Source organism: Vicugna pacos, chromosome 2, assembly GCF_048564905.1.
Source record: "Vicugna pacos chromosome 2, VicPac4, whole genome shotgun sequence".
Lineage (NCBI taxonomy): Eukaryota > Metazoa > Chordata > Mammalia > Artiodactyla > Camelidae > Vicugna > Vicugna pacos.
This window is the reverse complement of record NC_132988.1, coordinates 23747289-23771141: the sequence shown is the minus strand read 5'-3', so window position 1 is coordinate 23771141 and position 23853 is coordinate 23747289.

Sequence of the window (23853 nt, the reverse complement as noted above, 5' to 3'; positions counted from 1 at the left end):
ATAATTTGCCAGACATCAAATTGTCACTGATAATTAAGATTCCCCATAAATATTTTTGGATAAGTGAGCAGTAAAACTGGTATTTTCTTCTTTCTTGTGGTTTACCCACAGAAAAAGCTATTGTGTTTTAGTCCAATAAAGATTTTTTTTGTCCAATATGATCAAACTGAATTAAGTGTGGCACCTGTTTCACGTGTATTTCCTGAAATTTTAGAAATTTTGAAGAGCTTAGTGGTGACGTGCAGGAGAAAAAAAAAGATTCTTTGGAAAGAAATCTGTGGTACACATAATGGATTAGGATATAAGGATGTAGAATTAATAAAGTAATTTGAAGTTAAAATAGGTCGAATAGAGGCATTGTGTTCAGAAAGATAAGTTCAAAGCAGAGTCTGTAAATTTCCATTCCACAGATAATGTTACAGGTAATGTTACAAAAATAAGAAACAAAGAATGTACATAGAGATTTCTTATTCTTTCAGAGTTCCAGAAAGATTTGTTTAAACACAGTGAAGGCTAGTTCTGGCTCTTACACAGAACAGATGAACTTTTGAATCTTCTATATAATAATGGACTTTTGAGAAGGCGGGGTAAATGGTATATTGAGAGAGAAGGAGGGTCTCCCATTACAAAGACTTAAACCATTGTCATTTCTGTATCAATAATTCCCAAATTTGTACAAGATTTATTTTTATACTTACTCTATAAATGGAATATATTTCTATATAAAGAAATGACACTTTTAAAACCATAGCTTCATCATTCCTGATTTGTATGTACTAATTATCTCTTGGTTGAATATCTTAATTTTTCTTTATCAAAAAAGGTTATTTGGTAAATACATGTCTCTATTTGTTAAGTGTATATACTTAGGAAAGACTTTGTTTTTGTTTAAATTTTTAATTATTTTTAATTGAGATAAAATTGACATATAACATTAACATTATATTAGTTTCAGGTGTACAATGATTCAATATTTATATATATTGCAAAATAATCACCACATTCAATCTAGTTACCATTCATCATGTTACAAAATTTTTCTTGTGATGAGAACTTCTAAGATTTACTCTTTTAGAACTTTCAAATATGCAATACAGTATTAACCAGAGTCACCATACTGTACATTACAGCCCACGACTGGAAGTTGGTGCGTTTTGATCTTCTTCACCCATTTCACTCACCCCACATCCCCACCTCTTGCAACCACCAATCCATTCTCTGTATCTATAAGCTTGGTTTGTTTCTTGTTTTGTAGGGTTTTTTTTTAATTGTATATGTAAATGAGATCATGTGGTTTTTGTCTTCCTGACTTATTTCACTGAGCATAATGTCCTAGAATCCATCCATGTTGTTGCTGCAAATGGCAAGATTTTCCATTTAAGGATGAATAATATTCCAGTGTATGTATGTTTATCTATCTATCTATCTATCTAAACTCATGCTTTCTTTATCCACTCATCCGTCAGTGGGAACTTAGGACGCTTCCATATCTTGACTATGATAAATGTGCTTCACAGAACTGGGAATGCAGATATCTTTTTGATACTATCTTTATTTTCTTGGGATAAATACCCAGAAGTAAAATTGTTGAATTATATGGTAGTTCTATTTATATTTTGGAGGAATATCCATCCTGTTTGCCCTAGTGGCTGTACCAATTTACATTCTCACAAACAGTGCACAAGGGTTCTTTTTCCTCACATCCTTGCCAGTACCTGGTATTTCATATCTTTTTTATAATGCAATACCCATTCTAATAGATATAATGTGATATTTCATCATTGCTTTGATTTTTATTTCCCTGATGATTAGTGATGAACATCTTTTCAGGTACCGGTTCGACATCTACATTTTTACTCTGGAAAAATTGTCTGTTTAGATGCTCTGCCTATTTTTAAATGGATTTCTTGTTTCTTTGTTATTGAATTGTACAAATTCTTTACATATACTTTGCATATATATCTGCATAAGATAAATAATTTGCAGATTTTTTTTTCCTCATTCAGTAGGCTGTCTTCATTGTGTTGGCTTCCTCTGCTGTGCAGAAGCATTTTAGTTTGATGTAGTCGCACTTGTTTACTTTCACTTTTGGTATCAAATTGAAAAAATTATCACCAAGACCAATGTAAAAAGCTTACTGCGTATGTTTTCTTCTGGAAATTTAATGGTTTCAGGTCTTACATTCAAGTCGTTCTTCATTTGGAGTTAGTTTTTGTTTATGGTATAACACGGTGACCCAGTGTCATTCTTTTGCATGAGACTGTCCAGTTTTCCCAACAGCACTTATTGAAGAGACTGTCCTTTTCTCCACTGTACACTCTTGGCTCCTTGCAAGCACAAGTCTCACTGGAAACCAGACCTACGTCATTTAGAGGGTTCCCCGGGTAGCAGCCACAAAAATTGGGTGTCAGAAGTGTGCACAAGCTGCTTTCTGTGAGATAATGGTGAGCTGTTGTGATGCAGAGAAAGAGCACAAAGATGGTACCAAATAGCTTTCGTCCCTGGATGGCATCTAGTTGTGTGCCAAAGGAGAAGCCTGCCCTTCAGGCAGAAGCTCCAGGTCAAGCCAGTGGTCCTCTTTCATAGACTTTGGGTATGTTTCAGTCTGCTGTCTGTGCTGCCATGGGGGTGGTAGCCAGCCAAGAACTGTCCTTCCCTTTGTTACAGAGACAAAAGACATGAACTCAAGCCCCACTGGCCACCACAAATGATCAAGGAGCAGCCCCTGGGCAGCACTTGCACAACTGGGGCATGTGTACAGGCTCCCTTCTGAGAAATACTGGCTGGCTGGAGCATGGCAGAGGGAGAGGACAAAGATACTGCCCACCCTCTGAGGTCTCTGGAAAGGATTAAAGTTGGCTCTTAGATATGTATTTAATTAGAACCCTGCCTCTCGACAGCAGCTATGAGTATTAGCTAATAGGCATCTTCCATAGAAAGACTGGGCATTTCTGTTTGCTGCCTCTTGCTGTGCCCTGGTGATGATAGCTAAGAATTCTTTCTCAGTTTGTTATAGTCCTGTGGGACCTGAGAGCCTGTGCCTCTCTGGCCACTAGAGCCAGGTGACATAGGGATGTCCCTTGGGTAGCAGCCACAAAAATGAGGGTACCAGCAAGGGTACAAGCTCCTTCTGGAAGACACCAGTGAGCTGGAGTGAGTAGAGGGAGAGGATAAACATGGCACCTGCCAAACTCCACCCCCAGGGAGTATTTCAGCAGGCTCCTAAATGTGGGTTAAAGAAGATGCCTGCCTCCGTACTGGGCGGCAGGGCAGCTGAGTCTGGAGTGCCGTTTCTCAGCTCACTGTGGCCCTCTGGTTCTCATGGATGCAAGCCCTGTTAGCTTTCAAAACTAGATGTTTCGGGGTCTTGTCTCTCAGCTGGACGCTTACGAGTTGAAATACTTGATCTGGAGTTCCAACCTTTTGCTTCTCAAGGAGAAGGTGGGGATTTGAGCCACTGTGCAGGGGGTGGGCTGGGGGCCAGTTTGCCTCCCCGCCACTCCCACCCCCCTGTTGGGCTTTCCTTCTCACTTGCCTGGTGTGCAGGGGTTACTCGGCTAGTTGGTTTCTCTTTTTTCAGGATATTGTTCCACATGTAGCCTAGATTTAGTGTGTTTGTGGACGGAGGTGAGTTCAGGATTTCTGCATCATATTAAACCAGGAGTCCCATTCATATTTTAAATGAATAAAAATATAAGTGTTATAAAAAATTTAGGATATGCCTGTGTGGAACACTCCATATTGCTCAACTGTTGGCTGATACCAAATTTACTAAAGAGAACCCTGAAGCCAGTTATTTTATGCTTCATCTTATAGGTAACTTAATAATGCCATAGGTTTCTTTTTCCTGATCCTTCAAGTTCAATAATGTTATCAACGTATGCCACGGTTCATCATTTTAAATCAACTTTTCCTGGGACAAATTTTGCATTTTTGGTCTAGAGAGCCAATTCTCCTATTAGTTCAGGAAATGTTCTTTGTGAATTTTTAAAATATTCTCTTTTTGGAATTCCACTCATTTGTTTTCTGTTTTTTTCCATGTCTATCATCCCATTAATCACATTCATTAAAATGTTTTAAACTATTTTGTTTTTCCTACTTTGGTTGTGTTTGTCCTTATTCCTTTCTCTGTTTTCAGTAGCATTTCTTCTGTTTCTTCCTGGTTCAAATGTAGTTTTCATTAGTGTAGTGGTTTGATTGCTTCATTTTTACATTTTCTGTGGTTTGCTGGTTCCTAGTTTATCTGCTACTGTGCCTTCTCTCTTTTTTAATCACTATTTTCAATCTCCTTTATCCTTTACATTTCATTTTATGTTAGAATTTTTTTCTAAAGGAAAGGTTTGTTAAGGGTATGGAGATGTATTTGTGTGAAATGTTTCCTGTTGTCTGGGTAGAATTATTTTTTCTGAAGTGTGTTATTTGAGTTTTTTAAACCTATTTTTATATATAGTGGCGAACATTTACAAATCTCAAGCTCCCAAATTTATCCCTTCCCCCAAGTAACCGTAAGTTTACTGTGTCTGTGAGTCTGTTTCTGTTTTGTAGATGAGTTCATTAGTGTCTTTTTCTTTTTTCTTTCTTTTTTTAGATTTCACATATGAGTGATATGGTATTTTTTTCTCTTTCTGGCTTAGTTCACTTAGATGACGCTCTGCAAATGGCGTTATTTTTTTTATCATTGAGTAGTATTCCATTATACACACACACACACACACAAACACCCCCCCCCACAACTTCTTTATCCAGTCATCTGTCCATAGATATTTAGGTTACTTTCTTTTCTTGGCTACTGTATATAGTACTGCTATGAACACTGGGATGCATGTATCTTTTTGCAGTGAGTTCCCTCCAGACATATGCCCAGGAATGGGATTGCTGGATTGTAAGGTAAGTCTATTTTTACTTTTTTGAGAAATCTCTATACTGTTTTCCATAATGGCTACATCAAATTGCATTCCCACCAGCAGTGTAGGAGGGTTCCCTTTTCTACACAGCCTCTCCAGCATTTATCGTTCATGGACTTTTGAATGATGGCGATACCTCATTGTAGTTTTGATTTGCATTCCTCTGATCATTAGTGATATTGAGCATCTTTTCATATACCTATCGGCCATTTATATGTCTTCGTTGGAGACTTGCTTGCTTAGTTCTTCTGCCCATTGTTGGATTGTTTATTTCTATTAAGTTGTATGAGCTGTTTATATATTCTGGAAATTAAGTTTTTGTCAGTTGTATCATTTGCAAGTATTTTCCCCCATTCTGTAGGTTGTCTTTTTGTTTTGCTTTCCTTTGCTGTGCAAAAGCTTATAAGTTTAATTATTATATTTATTACTCCTCCCTTTCCTACAGTATCAGTGCATATGTTCTGAGCTGGAACTTTTTGCCTCCACTTCGTCTTCGAACGAGGTAATTTTATGTGGTACAGCTGTTTGCTCGGCAATAGTTAAGGCAAACAGATGGATATTGATTTGGGATCACAACTCCAGGAAGCAAATGCTGAGAATTCAGCTTTTGGCATTCCACCCTCAGGACACGCAGTCACCCAGTAGAAGCTGTTAGTTCTTGGTGAAGGTTGTAGTGCTTAGGTATTTTGTTTGATGGTTAGTTTTGATTTCTGCTTAGTCAGTTCAGTCCCCTGCTGTAACACTGGATGCTACTCATAGTCTAGCCTCCATTATGATTCACCACCACCATTGCTGTTCTTGGTGTAGAAACAGTCCAGAAAAAATAGAGATGGCCCATCAATATCCTTCCTTCATCTATCATATTTATAAATAGGCTGCTACTTTACCAAGAATCTTTTTCTTTTTTTCCTCATTTTGACCACTAAATGTGTCTCTTATGAATTTCACTTTATAAATTGAATCTTAACTCACTTGGTTGTATATAAACACAGCCTAATTAGTATTCCCGTGAAACCAGAAGTGAATTTCTTGCTCTGCACTGATGCTTCATGTGGAAGTATCAACTGCCTGTCCATTGGGGTAAGGCCTGTCACTTTCACTGCTTTTTTCACAGTAGTTTTAAATGCAGTTGTGATTCAAATGCCATAATGCAAAATTATGAAAAGTATTTAAAATAGAACTCTAAATTGTTTAAGGCAAGAAAATATTTCTGGGCCTATTAATAGCATTATTCATACCCTGAGTTACGGTACAATTAAGTGAACTAGCAACTATTGGAGATTGTATGAGTCTTTCATGAGGAGAGCATATTAAAGTTAAAATATACCACTTCTAAATATCATTTTCACAAACAATGTCAAATTTTATTTTTCTCTGAAAGATTTTCTTGCATCTTTTGAATGAGGCAAAAGGTACAAAAATGTCTTTGTCTTTTAAGTATCATACTTCCAATCAATGCTTAACTTTTCAGCTCTTCTGAAGTAGTGTTTTGTTTCCTTGGCATATCAGATCATTTTCGTCAACTTCTGCATGAGCACATCTGCCTTTCAATTGTAAACCCTCAGTAATAAATCTTTAAAATGTGACTCTGCTCTCCCTCAGTGTATCATGATACTGATTTTTTTCTTGCTACCTTAAGAAATTTTCTATTGCCAATATAACTTTGAAGTCACTGTTAATATAATGGTGTCGTCTATGTTTTCAGTTGTTTCCTATTTTCATTTAGTTGTATGATTTAAACTTGTGCTTATACACAAATGCTCGGATGTGAAAAAGAGTGTTTACATGTTCAGACTATCTGCTCTGTGTCAAAAGTAGTTGGACAGAATAAGAATCTTGAGTTAAGAAACTGTAAATATTAGAAACTGCTGAAGGTAAGGAGCAACAACATAGAAATGTTATTTGAAAATGATGCCTAAGCACTTGGACGGCACACATTGTTTTCTGTGGTATAGACTTTGGGTTCTCAGACCTACAACTAAAAAAAAATTAATTTACATACACTCACAGGTCATTGGTTATCTCTAGGGGAATAATTCGTGTTTGTCGTACGTGAATGCTGCTGCTGTCTTCACCTGCCCCAACTAGATCAGTGTCACATGGAGTGAGCTCTTCTAGTTTAATTCTCAGGGCATCTCTCTGCCTCTATGACTTTGACTTGCCAGTTTGACAGCCTGGGCATGCTTGCTCCCATCCTTTTTAATTTTTTTAATTGAAATAAATAGTGATTTACAATGTTTCAGGTGTATAGCAAAGTGATTCAGTTATATAGATGTGTATATGTATATGCATATATATCCTTTTTTCAGATTCTTTTCCACTATAGGTTATTACAAGATATTTACAAGATATTGACTATAGTTCCCCGGGATATATGGTAGGTCTTTGTTGTTTATCTTATTTTATATATAGTAGTTCGTATCTGCTCATCCTAAACTTCTAATTTATCCCTCCCCATTTTGTAACCATAAGTTTGTTTTCTGTCTGTGAGTCTGTCTATTTTGTAATTTAGATTACACATAAGAAATGTGTCTTTCTGATCTTTTTTTTTTTAAGTAAAGGTAGATTTACTTAGATACATAATCCATACACAGATTGTGGGCCATTTTACTCTGAAGGGAGAGCATCCATGAGATGCAATGTTGCTAATTTTTATGTGCTTGGTTATTTTATATGTTAACAAGTGGGAGGATTATTCCAACTACTTTGTAGAAGGGGCTGGGATTCCCGGGAATTGGGCCACTGCCCACTGTTTGACCTTTTATGATCAGCCTTGTGAGTGCCATTTACCATGTTAATATATTACAATGAGTGTATAATGAAGCTCAAGGCCTACTGGGAGCCGAATCTGCTGCCACCATGTGTCCAATGCTATGCTTTGCTTCTTTGTGCCATAAACCATATAGGGGAAGCTCTGTAGGAGGTGGTGTGCATCCTTCCAGCATTGCCTTGATTGAAAGGGTAAACCTGTGTAATTCTGCAGACATATGTCCCAGTTTCCAATATTAACTTTATTAATGTAAACAAGTCATATATGATCTCTCATCTACCTAACTTTATTGGTCTTTTTCAATTGATTTCGAAATTGGATAGGGAAATTAGTACTATGAAACTCTAAAACGTATGCTAATTTACCTCATAAGAGATTGATATACTAACCAAAATGCTAATGAATTGTTTTACACAGAGAAATAAAACAGCCAGACAAAACAGAATACTTACTATCTAGCAGTATCCTCTTTTCCTACAAGAAAAATTTATGTGGGAGATCATAGGATTATTAGATGATTTTATGTTAAATATGCAATTATACAATCACAGTAAGTCTTACTGGATAATCTCAATGGCTATCATCTCCAACATACACATCTGACATACCCATTCTCCTATACAGATAGGCCTGTCAAGAGGATTAGATGCTTAATGCTACTGGTCTGTATAGGTTCTTTTCTAGAACTGCTGGAGATACTAGATTTTTCCTCTTTGGCACCCTTTATCTAGCCTCTAGGTAAGTATTCAAATAATTTCTTTCAGGTAAAGGTATGATATATTTGAACATGCTACATTAACTGGACATTCTATTAGTTATCTTCTTTATATACTAGACAACATGAAGAGGGCTTATATATTTTTCAATGTCTTATAGCAAAGATGGCTAGTTGTCTGCCAAAGATTTTTGCTCCCTATTGTGTATAACTGAGGCTGTTAGCAGTTGCCGAAGTAGACAACATATTCTCCAGCCTTCCTTAAACATCCTAATGTCCATGTGACTGGGTTATGATCAGTGCAATGTGGGCCAAAGTTCTTAAGCCATTTCTAGGACTGGCCCATAAAAACCTCTTAAGATCCTCAAGCTGATGTTGATTCCCAGGTGATACTGGGAGCGCTGTTGAAGATGGGAGAGCCTCCATCAGGCTGGGTTTCTAATGAACATGTAAAGAAACACTTCTAGAGAACGATATCACCAAGGTTGTGACGTAAGTCAGTTGTTCCTCTTGTGATAACAACTATTCATTAATGAGAAAATCCTAGAACATGGGTAACATCTGTCTCTCCCCACATCATGGCTCAGCTTCAGGCTGCCCGAACAGGTGACCTAAGCAGAGTCAGCAGACCCGCATACAGTGTAAGCTGAACAGAGAGCATAGCCTGTGGCTTTCCCCACCTGCAAGGCTAAACGGGTGGTTTGTCTGGCCAGGGAATTCAGTCCTGCCTAATTTGGGTCCAAAACAATGAGCTATGCAGGTCCTGGGAACATTTCTCCTGTTCTGCCAGGGAAGGGAAGCTAATTCATAGCCCTAACTGCTAAGAACTAAGCCCCAGCTGTCTCACCGGAGGACCCAGGCAGCTGCAGAAACCATATTTCATCCTTGTTTGGTGAAGGAAGCAAGCCAGCAGTCCTATCCAAATCCTCAGCTAGCAGCCACCCCACTCTGACCCCAAAGCTCAGGCAGTTGCCTCACCCCAAAACAGACCCTGTTGTCAAGCCTAGACACCCAAGGGAGTATCTGTGAACAAATCCAGAGCTAAACTGAGCTGACTAGCGAAGAACTCTTTCTGCCACAGAGAACAGGCGAGGAGAATGCTTAATCAAATTCACAGATACCAATGAACAAAATCAAGGACCAGGAAAAATGGGTGGCTGGATAAGTAGGTATACAGGTTTGTAGATAGATGGAAGGGTAGGTGGGTGGAGGATGGGGGGGGGAAGGAAGGAAGTAAAGAAAGTTATGTGGGTGGCTGGATAGGTACTTAAATGGATTGATGTGTGGAAGAGTGGGTAGCTAAATGAATGGAGAGGTAGATAGGTGGGTGGATGCAGGGGACAGAAAAAAGGAAGGAAGGTGGGTGGGTAGGTATGTAGGTACATGAGTTAGTAGATGGATGTATGGAAAACTGGGTGGCTGGACGAATGGAGAGGTAAGCAGGTAAAAAGATAGTTGGGTGGGAGGATGCGGAGGGAGAGGAGGGGGAAGGAAGGAAGGAAATGTGTGTGGCTGGATAGGTAAGATGTATGGACGGATACAGAGGTAAGTAGGTAAAGAGATAGATATGTGGGAGGGAGATAGAAAGAAGGAAGGAAAAAATTGGGTGTCTTAATAGGTAGGTACATGGGTTCATAGATAGATGGATGTATTGAACGGTGGGTTCCTGGACAAATGCATAGGTTGGTAGGTAAGTGGACAGATAAAGTGGGTGGATGATGGGGTGACAGGGAGGAAGGAAGAAAAAAAGTTATGTGGGTGGCTGAGAGTAGGGACTTAGATGGATGTATGGAAGGGTGGGTAGTTGGATGAATGTAGGTAGAGAAAAAGGTGGGTGGGTGGACGTGGAGGGAGAGAGAAGAGAAAGAGAAAAACAAGGAAGGGTGCATGGCTAGACAAATGGAGAAGTTAGTAGGAAAAATATAGATAGGGAACGGGAGGATGTGAAGGGAGGGAAAGAGAAAGGGAAGGCAAGAAGTAAAGAACGTTACATGGATGGCTGGATAGATACATACATGGATTGATAGATGTATGGAAGGGTGGGTGGCTGGACAAATGGAGAGGTAAATAGGTAAAAGATAAATATGTAGCAGGGAGGGAGAGAGATGGAAGGAAAGAAAGAGAAAGAATGAAATGTGGGTGGCTGGATAGGTACTTACATGGATAGAAAGGGGGGTAGCGGATGGAGGGAGAGAGAAAAAAGGAGGGAAGGAATAAAGAAGGGAAAAAAAGGTGGGTGGCTGGATAGGTCAGTATATGGGTTGTTATGTAGATGCATGTAAGGATGGATGGGTGGATGAATGGAGAGGTAGATAGGTAAAAAGGTGGGTGGGAGGATGCGAAGGGAGGGCGAGAGAGACAGGAAGAGAGGAAGAATGAATGAAATGTGCGTGGCTAGATAGGTAGGTGAAAGGATAGAAAGGTGGGTGGAGGAAGGAAGGAAAGTAAACATTATGTGGATGGCTAGATAGATATGTATATGGATTGACACATGGATGGGTGGACAAATGGACAGGTAAGCAGGTAAAAAGATGGGAGGGAGAGAGATGAAAGAAAGAAGAGTGTCTGGATGGGTAGGTACATGGGTTCATAGATGGATGTATGTAAGGGTGAGTTCCTGGACAAATGGATATGGGGGTGGAGGATGGGGTGGCAGGGAGAAAGTTGGATGTATAGAAGGGTGCGTGACTAGATGAATGGAGAAGTAGGTAAAAATAGGTGTAGGTGGAGAATGCGAAGGAAGAAAGGTGAGTGGCTGGATAGGTAGGTACATGGGTTCGGAGATAGATATGTGGAGGGAGAGAGGTGGAAGGAAAGAAAAACATAGGTGGGTGGCTGGACGAATGGACAGGTAAACAGATATATGGGAGGTAGTGAGCGAGATGAACAGAAAGGAGAGAAAGAAGTGAGTGGCTGGATAGGTAGGTATATGGTTTGGTACATAGGTGGATGGGTAGGTGGAGAATGGGGAGGCAGGGAGGGAAGTAGAAAGGAAGTAAAGAAGTTAAAAAGTTACGTGGATGGTTGGATAGGTAAGTGTATGGATTGATAGATGTTCAGAAGGGGTGATGGCTGGACAAATGCAGAGTTGAGTAGGTAAAAAGTTACATATGTGGAAGGGAGGGAAAGGGAAGAAAGATAGGTATATGGGTTGGTATATAGTTGGATGTATGCATTGGTGGGTGGCTGGACGAATGGAGAGGTAGGTAGGTAAAAATATGTGGGAGGGAGAGAGATGGAAGGAAGAGAAAGGTGGGTAGCAGGAAGGAAAGAAAGAAATATGGTGGCTGGGTAGGTACTTACATGGAGGTATAGATGGATGAATGGAAGGATGGGTAGCTGGACGAATGGAGTGGTAGGTAGTTAAAAAGACAGGTGGGTGGATGCAGAGAGAGAGAGACATGGGAAGGAAGGAAAAAGAAAGACAAGAGTGAGTGGCTGGCTGGACAAATGGGGGATGCAGAGGGAGAGAGAGACGGAAAGAAAGGAAGGAAGAAATAAACGTAGGTGGGTGGCTGGATGAATGGAGACGTAAGTAGGTAAAAAGATAGATATGTGGGAGGGAGGGAGAAAGGAAGAAGGAAGTTAAAAAGTTACGTGGGCGCCTGGATAGGTACATACGTAGATTGATGGATGAATGGAAAGGTAAGTAGGTAAAAAGAAAGATACATACATAGTTGGGTGGGTGGATTCAGAGGGACAGAGAGAAGGAAAGAAAGAGAAAAAAAAAACCTCACTGATTTCTAAGGAGAAATAAACCACAATTTATATAGTTAAGGACTTCAATATTCTGCTCTAAAGACAGAATCAGTAAGGAAGTAGCAGATTTGAACAATGTAGATCAAAATGAACACGAGAGACATGTACGGAACACTATCTGACAGCAGCAGAAGACAGTCTTCTTTCGCACACATGGAACATTTTATTGAAGGGGTCGTATGTTCAACCCCTCAAAAAGACAGTAAATTCAAGAAGGCTGAAATCATACCAATAGCTTCTCTGACCTTGTCATATGAAACTAAAAATTAGTAAGAGGGAAGACTGGAAAACTCACAGATACTTGGAATTAAACATTCTCCTAAACAACCAATAGATCAAAGTAGAAATTAAAGTTGGCGGGGGATGGGTCAGACAAATTGAATGCCATGTTAGCAGAAGTAAAGAAAAGATTAGATCAGAAATAAGTAATATAGAGAATAGGAAAACAATAGAAAAGATTAACAAGACTACGGTTAGTTCTTTGAAAATATAAACAAAATTGAAAAGAAAATTACCTAGACTAATCAAAAAAGAGTGGAGACCCAAATCAACAAAATTACAACTGAAAAGGGAGAGATTACAGTTGACACCATAGAAATAAAAAAGATTTATAAAACCCTACTGTGAATAACTATGTGTTTTACCAAACATTTAAAGAATTAACATTAATCCTTCTCAAACTCTTCCAAAAAATCCTAGAGGAAGGGACACTCCCAGAATCACTTTACAAGATCCACATTATTCTGACACCAACGCTAAAAAGGGACACGGCTAGGAAAACAAATAACCCTACAGGCCAATATTACTGATGAATATAGATACAAAACTTAAAGTGAATTCAGCAGCACATTAAAAGGATCGTTCACCATGATCAATGAGATTTATCCCTGAGATGGAAGGATGATTCAACATATATAAATCAATATATGTAATATATTGAATTAATAGAATGAAAGGAATACCTCAATAAATGCAGAAAAAGCATTTCACAAAATTCATTATCTGTTCATGATAAAAACTCTTAACAAATTAGGTACAGAAAGAAAGTACTTCAACCTGATAAAGGCTCTATGTGAAAAGGCCACAGCTTTCATCATACTAAATAGTGAAAGTCTGAAAACTTTTCCTCCAAGATCAGGAAGGCACGGAAGGCACAAAAGTGCCCAACTCTCACCACTCCTATTCAATACAGCACTGGAAGTTCTAGCTTGAGCAATCAGGCAAGACAAATAAAAAGCATCAGAATTGGAAAGGAAGAAGTAAAACTGGCTATATTTTCAGATGACATGATTTTATGTATAGCAATCATGTACCACCAAAAAAAAAAAAAGTTAATCATTTCAGTAAAGTTTCAGGACAAAATTAACATACAAAAATTGTTTCTCTATACTAACAACAAATTATCTGAAACAAAGAAAATGATCTCATTTAGAATACTATCAAAAATAATAAAATATTAGTAATAAATTTATCCAAGGAGATGAAAGATCGCCACCAAGAACTACAAGATACTGATGAAGGAAACTGAAAAAGATGCAAATAAATGTAAAGATATCCCAAGTTCATAAATGAGAAGAATCAATAGGATTAACAGGTCTATACTACCACAAACCAATTCCTATTAAAATTCTAAAGGCTTTTTTTACAGAAGTAGAAAAAATAGTAAAATGTATATAAAGAAACAACAGACCACAAACAGCCACAGAAATCTTAAGAATGAAGCACGAGGCATCATACTCCCTGATTTCAAGCTATATTTAAAAGGTATAGTAATCAAAACATTATAACACTGGCACAAAAACAGACACACAGACCAAAGGAACAGAACTGAGAATGCAGAAACTAAGCCATACATATATAATAAACTAATTTTTGACAAGGGAGCCAAGGATAGTCTCTTGAATAAATGGTGCCAGAAAACTGGATAGTCATATATAAAAAATGAAACTAAACCCTTATTGTACATCTTTCACAAAAATTAATTCAAGATGCATCAAAGACTGAAATATAAGGCCAAAAGTATAGAACTCATAGAAGAAAGCAAGTGGTAGGTCCATTACACAGGTCTTGAAAAGCACAAGCAACAAAATCAAAAACCTAGAAAGCTCCTGCAGAGCAAAAGAAATGATCAATAAAATGAAAAGATAGTCTACAAAATGGAAGTAAATATTTGCAAACCATTTATCTGATAAGGGGTTAATATCCAAAATAAAGAACTTACACAACTCAGTATCAAAAAAACCTACCAAACCCAAATAATCTGTTTGTTTAAAAAATAGGTAAAGGACCTGAATAGAAATATGAATGGCCAAAATGTACACGAAAAGATGCTCAAAATCACAAGGGAAATCAAATCAAACCACAATAAGATATCACCTCACCATCTCACCCATATTGTCATAAAAAAGACAAACGATAACAAATGCTGGAGAGGATGTGAAGACTGAACCCTCATGCACTGGTTGTGGTAATGTACATTGGTAGAGCTACTATGGAAAACACTTTAGAGGTGCCTCAAAAAGTTAAAAATAGAACTACCATATGATCCAGCATTTCCACTTCTGGAAATATATCCAAAAGAATTGAACATACTATGTCATACAGATATCTGCACATCCATATTCACACAAGCATTATTTACAATAGTAAAGACATAAAAACAACTTCTGTCCATCAGTGGATGAATGGATAAAGAAGTCATAGTATATGTGTGTGTGTGTGTATGTGTACATACACACAAAGAAGTATTATTCAGCCATAAAAAAGAAGAAAATCCTGCCATTTCCAACAACACAGATGGACCTTGAAGGCATTGTGCTAATGAAGTTAGTCAGACAGAGAAAGACAAATACTGTATGATCTCATCTATATATGGGATCTTAAAAAAAAAAACTCATAGGAAAAAAGAGTTCAGATTTATGGTTACTAGACAAGGTGGATAGGGAGAGGGGAAATTGGAGGAAGGCATTCAAAAGGTACAAACTTCCAATTATACAATAAATAAGTACCAGGGATGCAATATACAACATGATGACTATAGTTCACATAGCTGTATGGTCTATTTGAAAGTTGTTAGAATTTACTCTTAACAGTTCTACTCATAAAAGAAAAAACTATATATACATATATGGGATGATGGATGTAAAGTAAACTTATTGTGGTACATACCAAAATATATGTAAATTAAATTATTATGTTATATACCTTAAACTTACATGGTGCTGTATGTCAATCAATCTCAATAAAACTAGAAAATAATAAACATTAGCTGTACTAAAGCAAATTGTAATCATGTTCCATGTAACGTAAAGAAATCACAAAATCACTTCTGAGATATTCCCGGCAAAAATGCATCACCTGAAGGTAATCTCGAGGAAATGTTGGAGGGACAGTTTACAACATAATACTTATGTAATCTTCAAAGATTCCCTGGTCATGAAAGACAAGAGCAGGCCTGTCCTCATGACTACAACAAAACCACAACTGACTGCTAAACAACTATTGGAAAAAAAGACTGGAACCTAGCAAAAAAGACTTTCAACTGGAAAGATAAAGAGGGAACCACAGCAGGGTGGTAGGAGGGACGTGCTCATGATACTATTGGGCCCCATACCCCCAGGCGGGTGGCCTACAAACTGAAGAAAAATTAAGTCACAGAGGCCCTTTCATGGGAGTGAGAGTTCTGAGCCCCATGTCAGGCTCCCCAGCCCAGGGTCCAGCATTGGGAGGGGGAGACCCCAGGAAATCTGGTTTTGAAAGCCAGTGGGGCTTAACTCCAGGAGCCCCAAGGAACTGGGGGAAACAGAGACTGCATTCTCTTGGGAAGTGTACACAGAATCTTGCATGTGCCAGGTACAAGGGCAGAGGCAGTGACTTCTTAGAAACTTGGGCTATAACTGCCAACTGGTTTTGGAGGATCTCCTGGGAAGGTAGGGGACAGCTGTGGCTCACCCAGGGGACATAAAAGGTGGTGGCAGACATTCCAGGAGTGTTCATCTAAATGAGCTTTCCTGGAGGCTGAATCTTGATTGGATCATTAGCACCAAGACCTAGGCCCACCCAACAGCCTATAGGCTTAAGGGCTGGGAAGCCTCAGGCCAAACAACATAATGTGGGGGAACACAGCCCCATCCATCAGCAGACTTCCTAAGCCACAAATGCCTCTAGACACAGCCCTGCTCACCAGAGGTCCAGGACTAAGTGTCACCCAGCTGTAGGCAGGCACCGGCTCCTTCTGCCAGGAGACCTGCATACACCTCTAGCCCAGCCTCTAGCACCAGGAGGCAGATACCAGAAATAAGAAAACAATAATCCCAAAGCCTGTGGAAGGAATCCACAAATACACTGGGACCAGCTGGATCTTGGCCTTGGGTGACAAAAGAGGAGTATACTGCTGGAATGCATAGGACATCTCCCACAGAGGGCCACTTTTCCAAGATCAAGAAACATAACTAACATACCTAAAAATACAAATAGAAAGATAGACAATGTGAAGCGGCAGAGGAATATCTTCCAGGCCAAGGTACAAGATTAAATCCCAGAAGAAGAAATAAGTGATGAGGAGATAGGCAATTTATCTGAGGAGTTTCGAGTAATGATGGCAAAGATGTTCAGAGAACTCAGGAGGAGTATAGATGCACAGAATGATATTTTTAGCAAAGAGTTGGAAAATATAAAGAATACCCAGAGTTGAAGAATAAAATTACTGAAATGAATAACAAACTAGAAGGAACCAAGAATAGAATAAATGAAGCAGAAGAATGGATCAATGATCTAGAAGACAGGTTAGTGGACATTACTACTTCAGAACAGAAAAAAATTATCCTCACTTCTTTTCATTCTCTAAGAGAGCTCTGGGACAACATGAAGCACACTAATATTCACATTATAGGGGTCGAAGAGAGAGAAAGGACCTGAGAAAATATTTGAAGAGATAATTGAAAACTTCCCTACCTTGGGAAAGAAACAGTCACTTAAGTCCAGGAAGTGCAGAGCCCCACACAGAATCAACCCAAAGAGGAACACACCAAGGCATATAGTCATCAAATTGACAAAAATTAACAACAGGAAGAAAATACTAAAATTAGCAAGAGAAAAGCAACAAATAACATACAAGGGAACTCCCATAAAGTTATCAGATGATTTTTCAGCAGCAACTCTACAGGCCTGAGGGAGTGGCACAATATACTTAAAGTGATGAAAGGGGAGAATTTAAAACGAAGAATACTCTATCCAGCAAGGCTCTCGTTCAGACTTGATGGAGAAATCAAAAGCTTCACAGAAAAATAAAAGCTAAAAGAATTCAGCACCACCAAACCAGCTTTACAACAAATGTTACAGGAACTTCTCTAGTCATCAAACCACAAGAGAACAAAAAGAAGGAGAAAAAGAAGAAGAAGAAAAAAAAGACCTACAAAAACAAACCCAAAACAATTAACAAAATGGCAGTAAGAAAATACATAGCAGTAATTACCTTAAATGTAAATAGATTAAATGCTCCAACCAAAAGACATAGACTGGCTGAATGGATATAAAAACAAGACCCATATATATGCTATTTACACGAGACCCACCTCAGAGCAAGAGACACATGCAGGCTGAAAGTAAGGGGATGGAAAAAGATGTTCCATGCAAATTGAAAACAAAAGAAAACTGGAGTAGTAATATTTATATAGACAAAATAGATTTTAAAATAAAGACTGTTACAAGAGACAAAGAAGGACACTACATAATGCTTAAGGGATCAATCCAAGAAGAGGATGTAATGATTGTAAATATATATGCACCCAACATAGGAGCACCTGAATATATGAGGCAATTGTTATCAGACATAAAAGGAGAAATCGGCAATAACACAATAATTGTGGGGGGACCTTAACACCCCACTTACATCAAAGGACAGGTCATCCAGACAGAAAATCAACAAAGGAAATACAGGCCCTAAATAATACATTAGCCCAGATGGACTTAATTGATATCTACAGAGCATTCCATCCAAAAGCAACAGAATACACATTCTTCTCAAGCGCACATGAAACATTCTCCAGAATTGACCATATGCTCGCCCACAAAGCTAGCCTCAGTAAATTTAAGAAAACTGAAATTGAACCAAGCATCTTTTCAGATCAAAATGTTATAAGATTAGAAATCAACTACAAGAAAAAAAAAAAGCTTCAAAAACTACAAACACATGGAGGCTAAACAATATGCTACTAAACAACCAATGGATCACTGGATCAAAGAGAAAATCCAAAATTACTTTGAAACAAGTGAAAATGAAAACACAATGATCCATCCTCCTGGAACACAGCAAAAGCAGTTCTCGGAGGAAACTTAATGGCAATACAAGCCTACCTCAGGAAACAAGAAAAATCTCAAGTAAACAACCAAACCTTACACCTAAAGCAGCTAGGTTAAGAACAAATGAAACCCAAAGTTAGTAGAAGAAAAGAAATTATAAAGATTAGAGCAGAAATAAATGAAATAGAGACTAAAAAAAAAAAATAGAAAAGATCAGTGAAACTAAAAGCTGATTCTTTAAAAAGATAAACAAAATTGATAAACCTTTAGTCAGACTCATCAAGAAACAAAGGGAGAGGACCCAAATTAATAAAATCAGAAATGAAAAAAATTATAACTGATACCACAGAAATACAAGGGATAAGAGGCTACTATGAGCAACCATAACCCCCCCCCAAAAAAATGACAACATAGAAGAAATGGACAATTCCTTAGAAAGATATAATTTGGAAAGACTGAACCAGGAAGAAATAGACAATATGACTATACCAATTACCAGTACTGAAATTGAATCAGTAATTAAATTCTCAATAAACAAAAATTCTACCATTTAGAGAAGAGTTAGCAACTATCCTTCTGAAACTATTCCAAAAAATTGCAGAGGAAGGAACACTTCCAAACTCATTCTGAGCATTCACAGCAGCCAGATGGCCATCATTAAATAAGTCTACAAAAAATAAATGCTGGAGAGGGTGTTGAGAAAAGGGAACCCTCCTACACTGTTGGTGGGAATGTAAATTGGTACACTTTACATTGGCCACTATGGAGGACAGTATGGAGGTTCCTTAAAAAACTAAAAATAGACTTACCATATGATCCAGCAATCCCTCTCCTGGGCATATACTCAGAGAAAAAATATAATTGGAAAAGACACATGCACACCAATGTTCATAGCAGCACTATATACAATAATAGCCAAGACATGGAAACAACTCAAATGTCCATCAACAGATGACTGAATAAAGAAGCTATGGTATATTTATACAATGGAATACTACTCAGCCATAAAAAATGAAATAATGCAATTTGCAGCAACATGGATGGACCTGGAGATCGTCATTCTAAGTGAAGTAAGCCAGAAAGAGAAAAGTGCCATATGATATTGTTTATATGTGTGATTTTTTTTAAAAAGACACAAATGAACTACTTATTATTTATTTATAACTTAGATTGATTTCTTGAATATGTGTAAGCACATTTGACTGTCCTTTATGACTGGATTACCATATTCTGTTGATTCTTATTTTGTAGTTGGCTCTATTCCTTCGATAACTATGTAAGTTTAAAAAGCTAAAGCTCTAATATTCTTAGAAACAATAATCAGCACATACATGTAAACTAAAAAAAGTGCAGTGTACTGTATATATGTATTTACAGGCAATATAATACATATGTGCAGTTGAACTGTAATAATTCTACCTAATAAAACTGAAAAAGGAAAAAAATATATATAAAATGTTTTATATATATAAAAATTAAAAAAAAAAAGAAAGACAGACAAGGACACTGAGAAAATGTTCCAGATTAAAAAGAACTAAAGAGACATGACAACTAAATGTGTGATCCTGACATTGGGATAATTAGCAAAACATGAATCGGTTTGGGGATTCGATTATAGTAACAGGTATGAGTTAATTTCCTGACTTTTATGTTGCATTGTTACTATGTGGGAAAATGTCCTTGTTTGTAGAAAATACAAATCATAATGTTGATGCTATTCTTGGAACTGAACTGACCATTGTTTGGGAGGAAAGAAAAAAAAAAAAAGAAAAACCATCTATCAACCTTTCCCTCCACACATCCTCATATCAATTTCCATAAGCCACTGAGATTTTAGGGCTGATCTGCTGTGATAGTTAGGCTACCTTAACAAATGTGCCCCTAGGCTGTCCCAGTGACAGATTATTTATTAGTGTGGGACTTGATGCTCCTTAGTAATTATTGATCCCAACTGAGACATGCCAGTTGGTACTAAATTCATCCTCACAATGTGTGTAACCTCGCCTCCCACACTTCAGGTTTCTGGCTGTCACCACTATACACTATAGCAAAGGTCCGCCAACCAGAGCCTGCAGGCCAAGTCGGCCAACAGTTCTCATGTGACCCACAAGCAAAGGATGGCTTTAGATCTTCAAATGGTTGGGGGGAAAAAATCAAAAGAATAACATTTCACATCATGTAAATGATATAAAATTCAATTTTCAATGCCCATAAATAAAGTTTTATTGGAACACAATTATGTCCATTCATTTACATATTTTCTCTGGCTGCTTTCATGCTACAGCAGCAGAGCTGAACAGCTGTGACAGACAGAGACCATATGGCCCACAAAGCCTAAAATATTTACTAGCAGGCCTTTCACAAAAAAAGAAAAAGAAAGAGCGAAAAAGAAAGAAAGAAATATGCTTAAGACTATACTACAGAAGAAGTTTCCTAAACCGAGCTTTCATTATTACGAGTCTGGATAGCTCCTCAGAGCAGAGGCTTTGAAGCCTGGCTCCTCCATTTACCAGGTCTGTGATCTTGGGAAACTGACGTATCGTCTGTGTGTGTCAGTACTCAGTTTATAATAATAACAACACAGAGCTCAGAGGGTGAGAATACCATGAATTATTATATGGCAGGTCCTGAGACTACCGACAATAAAATTAGCGTTTTTTTCCTTTTCAGATGTCCTTTCCAATTTAGATTGTGTAATATTATTAAACATACGTGTTATTTTTAACACTGATCTCTGGAAAAACAAAAATAGCTTTCAAAATTCACAAATATTATATAACAACAATCTCACAATGTAAATTAATTCATAAATCTGTCTATATTAAATCCTAATGAAGGATTAAGGGGCAATGGCAGAGATTTTTAATCCTGGGAATATTGAAGTACAAAAAAGGATAAGAAAAAAATGTACATAGTAGGTGAGAGATTAAAAATAACTGGAAATAGAAAAGAATTTCTTCCTAACATAGTGGAGGGGTTAAGTTTACACAAAAAATGAATCTATATTCTGTATTCCTGAACCCATTTGACTTAACCCTTAAAATCCACTTAACCTTTAAAATCCACTTAACAAAATAAACTCAAGATGCTAGAATATAAAGAAATATGATCATTTATATTTTCCCTCCCATATATTTTTAAAGAATTTAATGCTTTTAATAACACAAAAAATTTTCTCCAATATACTAATTAGTTGAACACAAGAATTTACCAATGCATCCAGGTCTCCTGGAATAGTAAATCAAGTCTTTTCATTTTTGTTCTCCAAGTTTTTACAAGATTTCTGTAGGCAAGTTAATTGTTTAGGTATTTAATAAAAATAGAATCAAAGAGCAGCAACTTCTAGCCTTTCCAGGAAATTTTAGGATTAGATATGAATTTGGATGAGTTGGTACAAATTTGCTTAAATTCATAAATATATTTGCATATTTGTAGCTCATTTTTACTTCTGCTTTTAGGTTTGCTTTCAGCTTATGTGATAATATTCATGGAATTTTCTTTTTCACTGGCAACATTGTTAGCAGTGTGAGATAAAGTTTTATTGATAGTCATACATTCAGTTTATTTAACTTCTTAAGCCATATACATTTGCTGTATTATCATAATAACTTTGACAAATCCATAGCTCGTGTCATGTGTAGAACTAAAGTATATACTTTTATTAGAAAGTATACACCTTTATACCCTGACTAATGTATTTAAATAAACCTGGTTTTAGTTTTGTTTGTTCTTGTCTCTCCACTTCCCCATCATCACTCAGTGGTTTTATATGGGTAAGAAATTTCACACACACAAAGATAATACAGGATGTTCCATTTATGGGAAATTCAAGAACAAGCAAAGCTAATTGGTAGTAATAAAAGTCACAATAGTGGTTACCTCTGATTGCGAGTGGGTGCAGGTATCGGCTGCAAAAAGGCACAAGGAAACCTTCTGGAGAAATCAAACTTTCCCTGTCTTTAATTTGGGTAGTCATTACAGGAGTGGACATGTGTAAAAACATATCAAGCTGTATATGTTTATTTCAATAAAGTGTGTATTTCAATAAAGTGCACCACAATGTTTAAAGAGAAAATGAGAAAGAGTAATATCCGGATTATCCCACAGTAGAGTTTTAGAACTGTAGCTCATCAATAGAATTGGAAACAGTTGTGCACAAAGTGAATGAAAAGAGGCCAAGTCACGGAGTAAGATTCCACAGCGGGTGGGAAACTAAAAGTCATCCCGGGGACACTGAACAGTGGTGAGAGCAGTAGCAAAGCACTCCAAGTCTAGCTTTCCATTGTTCTTCATTCACCCTCTGAAATCACCACAGCCTTTTCTTACTCCTGTTGCCATCCTCAACATAAAAAAACATCTGGGAAAGCAGGCAACACACAACAGCAGCTGCTAGTATTGGCAGCGAGGAAAGGAAGAGAACACAGAGATGGCAGCGTGGAGCAGAACAGCCGTAAAACCGGGCCAAGTAGCAGCAGCGTGCCCAAGGATGGCAGAGAACTGAGTACCAGCAAGGGCGGCCAGCAACATTTCCACTTTCTAAAGCTCCTAAGAAAACTTAAACACAAGTAACTGTTCTTAGTCAAATCATGGATCTATAACCAATAATTCAAATGCCCTTTTCATAAAAACATGCCCAGCTTCTCAGTATCCCAAACCACTTATTCTCACCCTGATATTTTTACTAACATCTTTCAGCTTACTAAGTACTTAAGAGTTTACTAAGTAAATCTTGGGTAAGAGGAAATACCTGGCAACACATTTGCAGGCTTCTTTGTATTTCTCAGCAATTTCATGGAGCCTTGGTAAGTAAGCTGTGAACTTGCCATCAACATGCCTGCCAAGGACAGGCGAGCAAGAGACAAAGACTAGGACACCAGGGCACTTAGGAGGAGACCCTGCATAAAGCCCAAAGGAAGATAATAGGATAAATCCAAATGTAAAGTTATTATGACAAATACGAGTAAATGAAAAACCCATGGTAGCTGTGCTACTCCTATGGTAAAAAAGAAAAGTTGTCAGGTTGCAATTTTTTTAAAAATCAAAAACACATAGCAGGAAAACTTTATCCAAAAGAAAGTTGGTATTGACTAGAATTTTAACAAAAACCAATATTAAAAATAAAGTTATATATTGATAAATGAGTTGACTTTTTTTTCCAGTAAGAAAAACTAATTCTAAACTTCTATTCACCAAATAAAGTTTTGTAAAGTAAAAACCAACTGAAAGAATTACAAAGAGGAATTCACAGATTTACCACAGCAAGAGGATTTTAACACAGCTCTCTTGGATAGATCCATCTACCTAAACCAGAAAGTATATACAAAAATTAAAGAACAAAATAATAATGTAAAGAACATATTCCTCAGGAATTATTTTAAGCATACATCAAGCATTTATGAAAATTT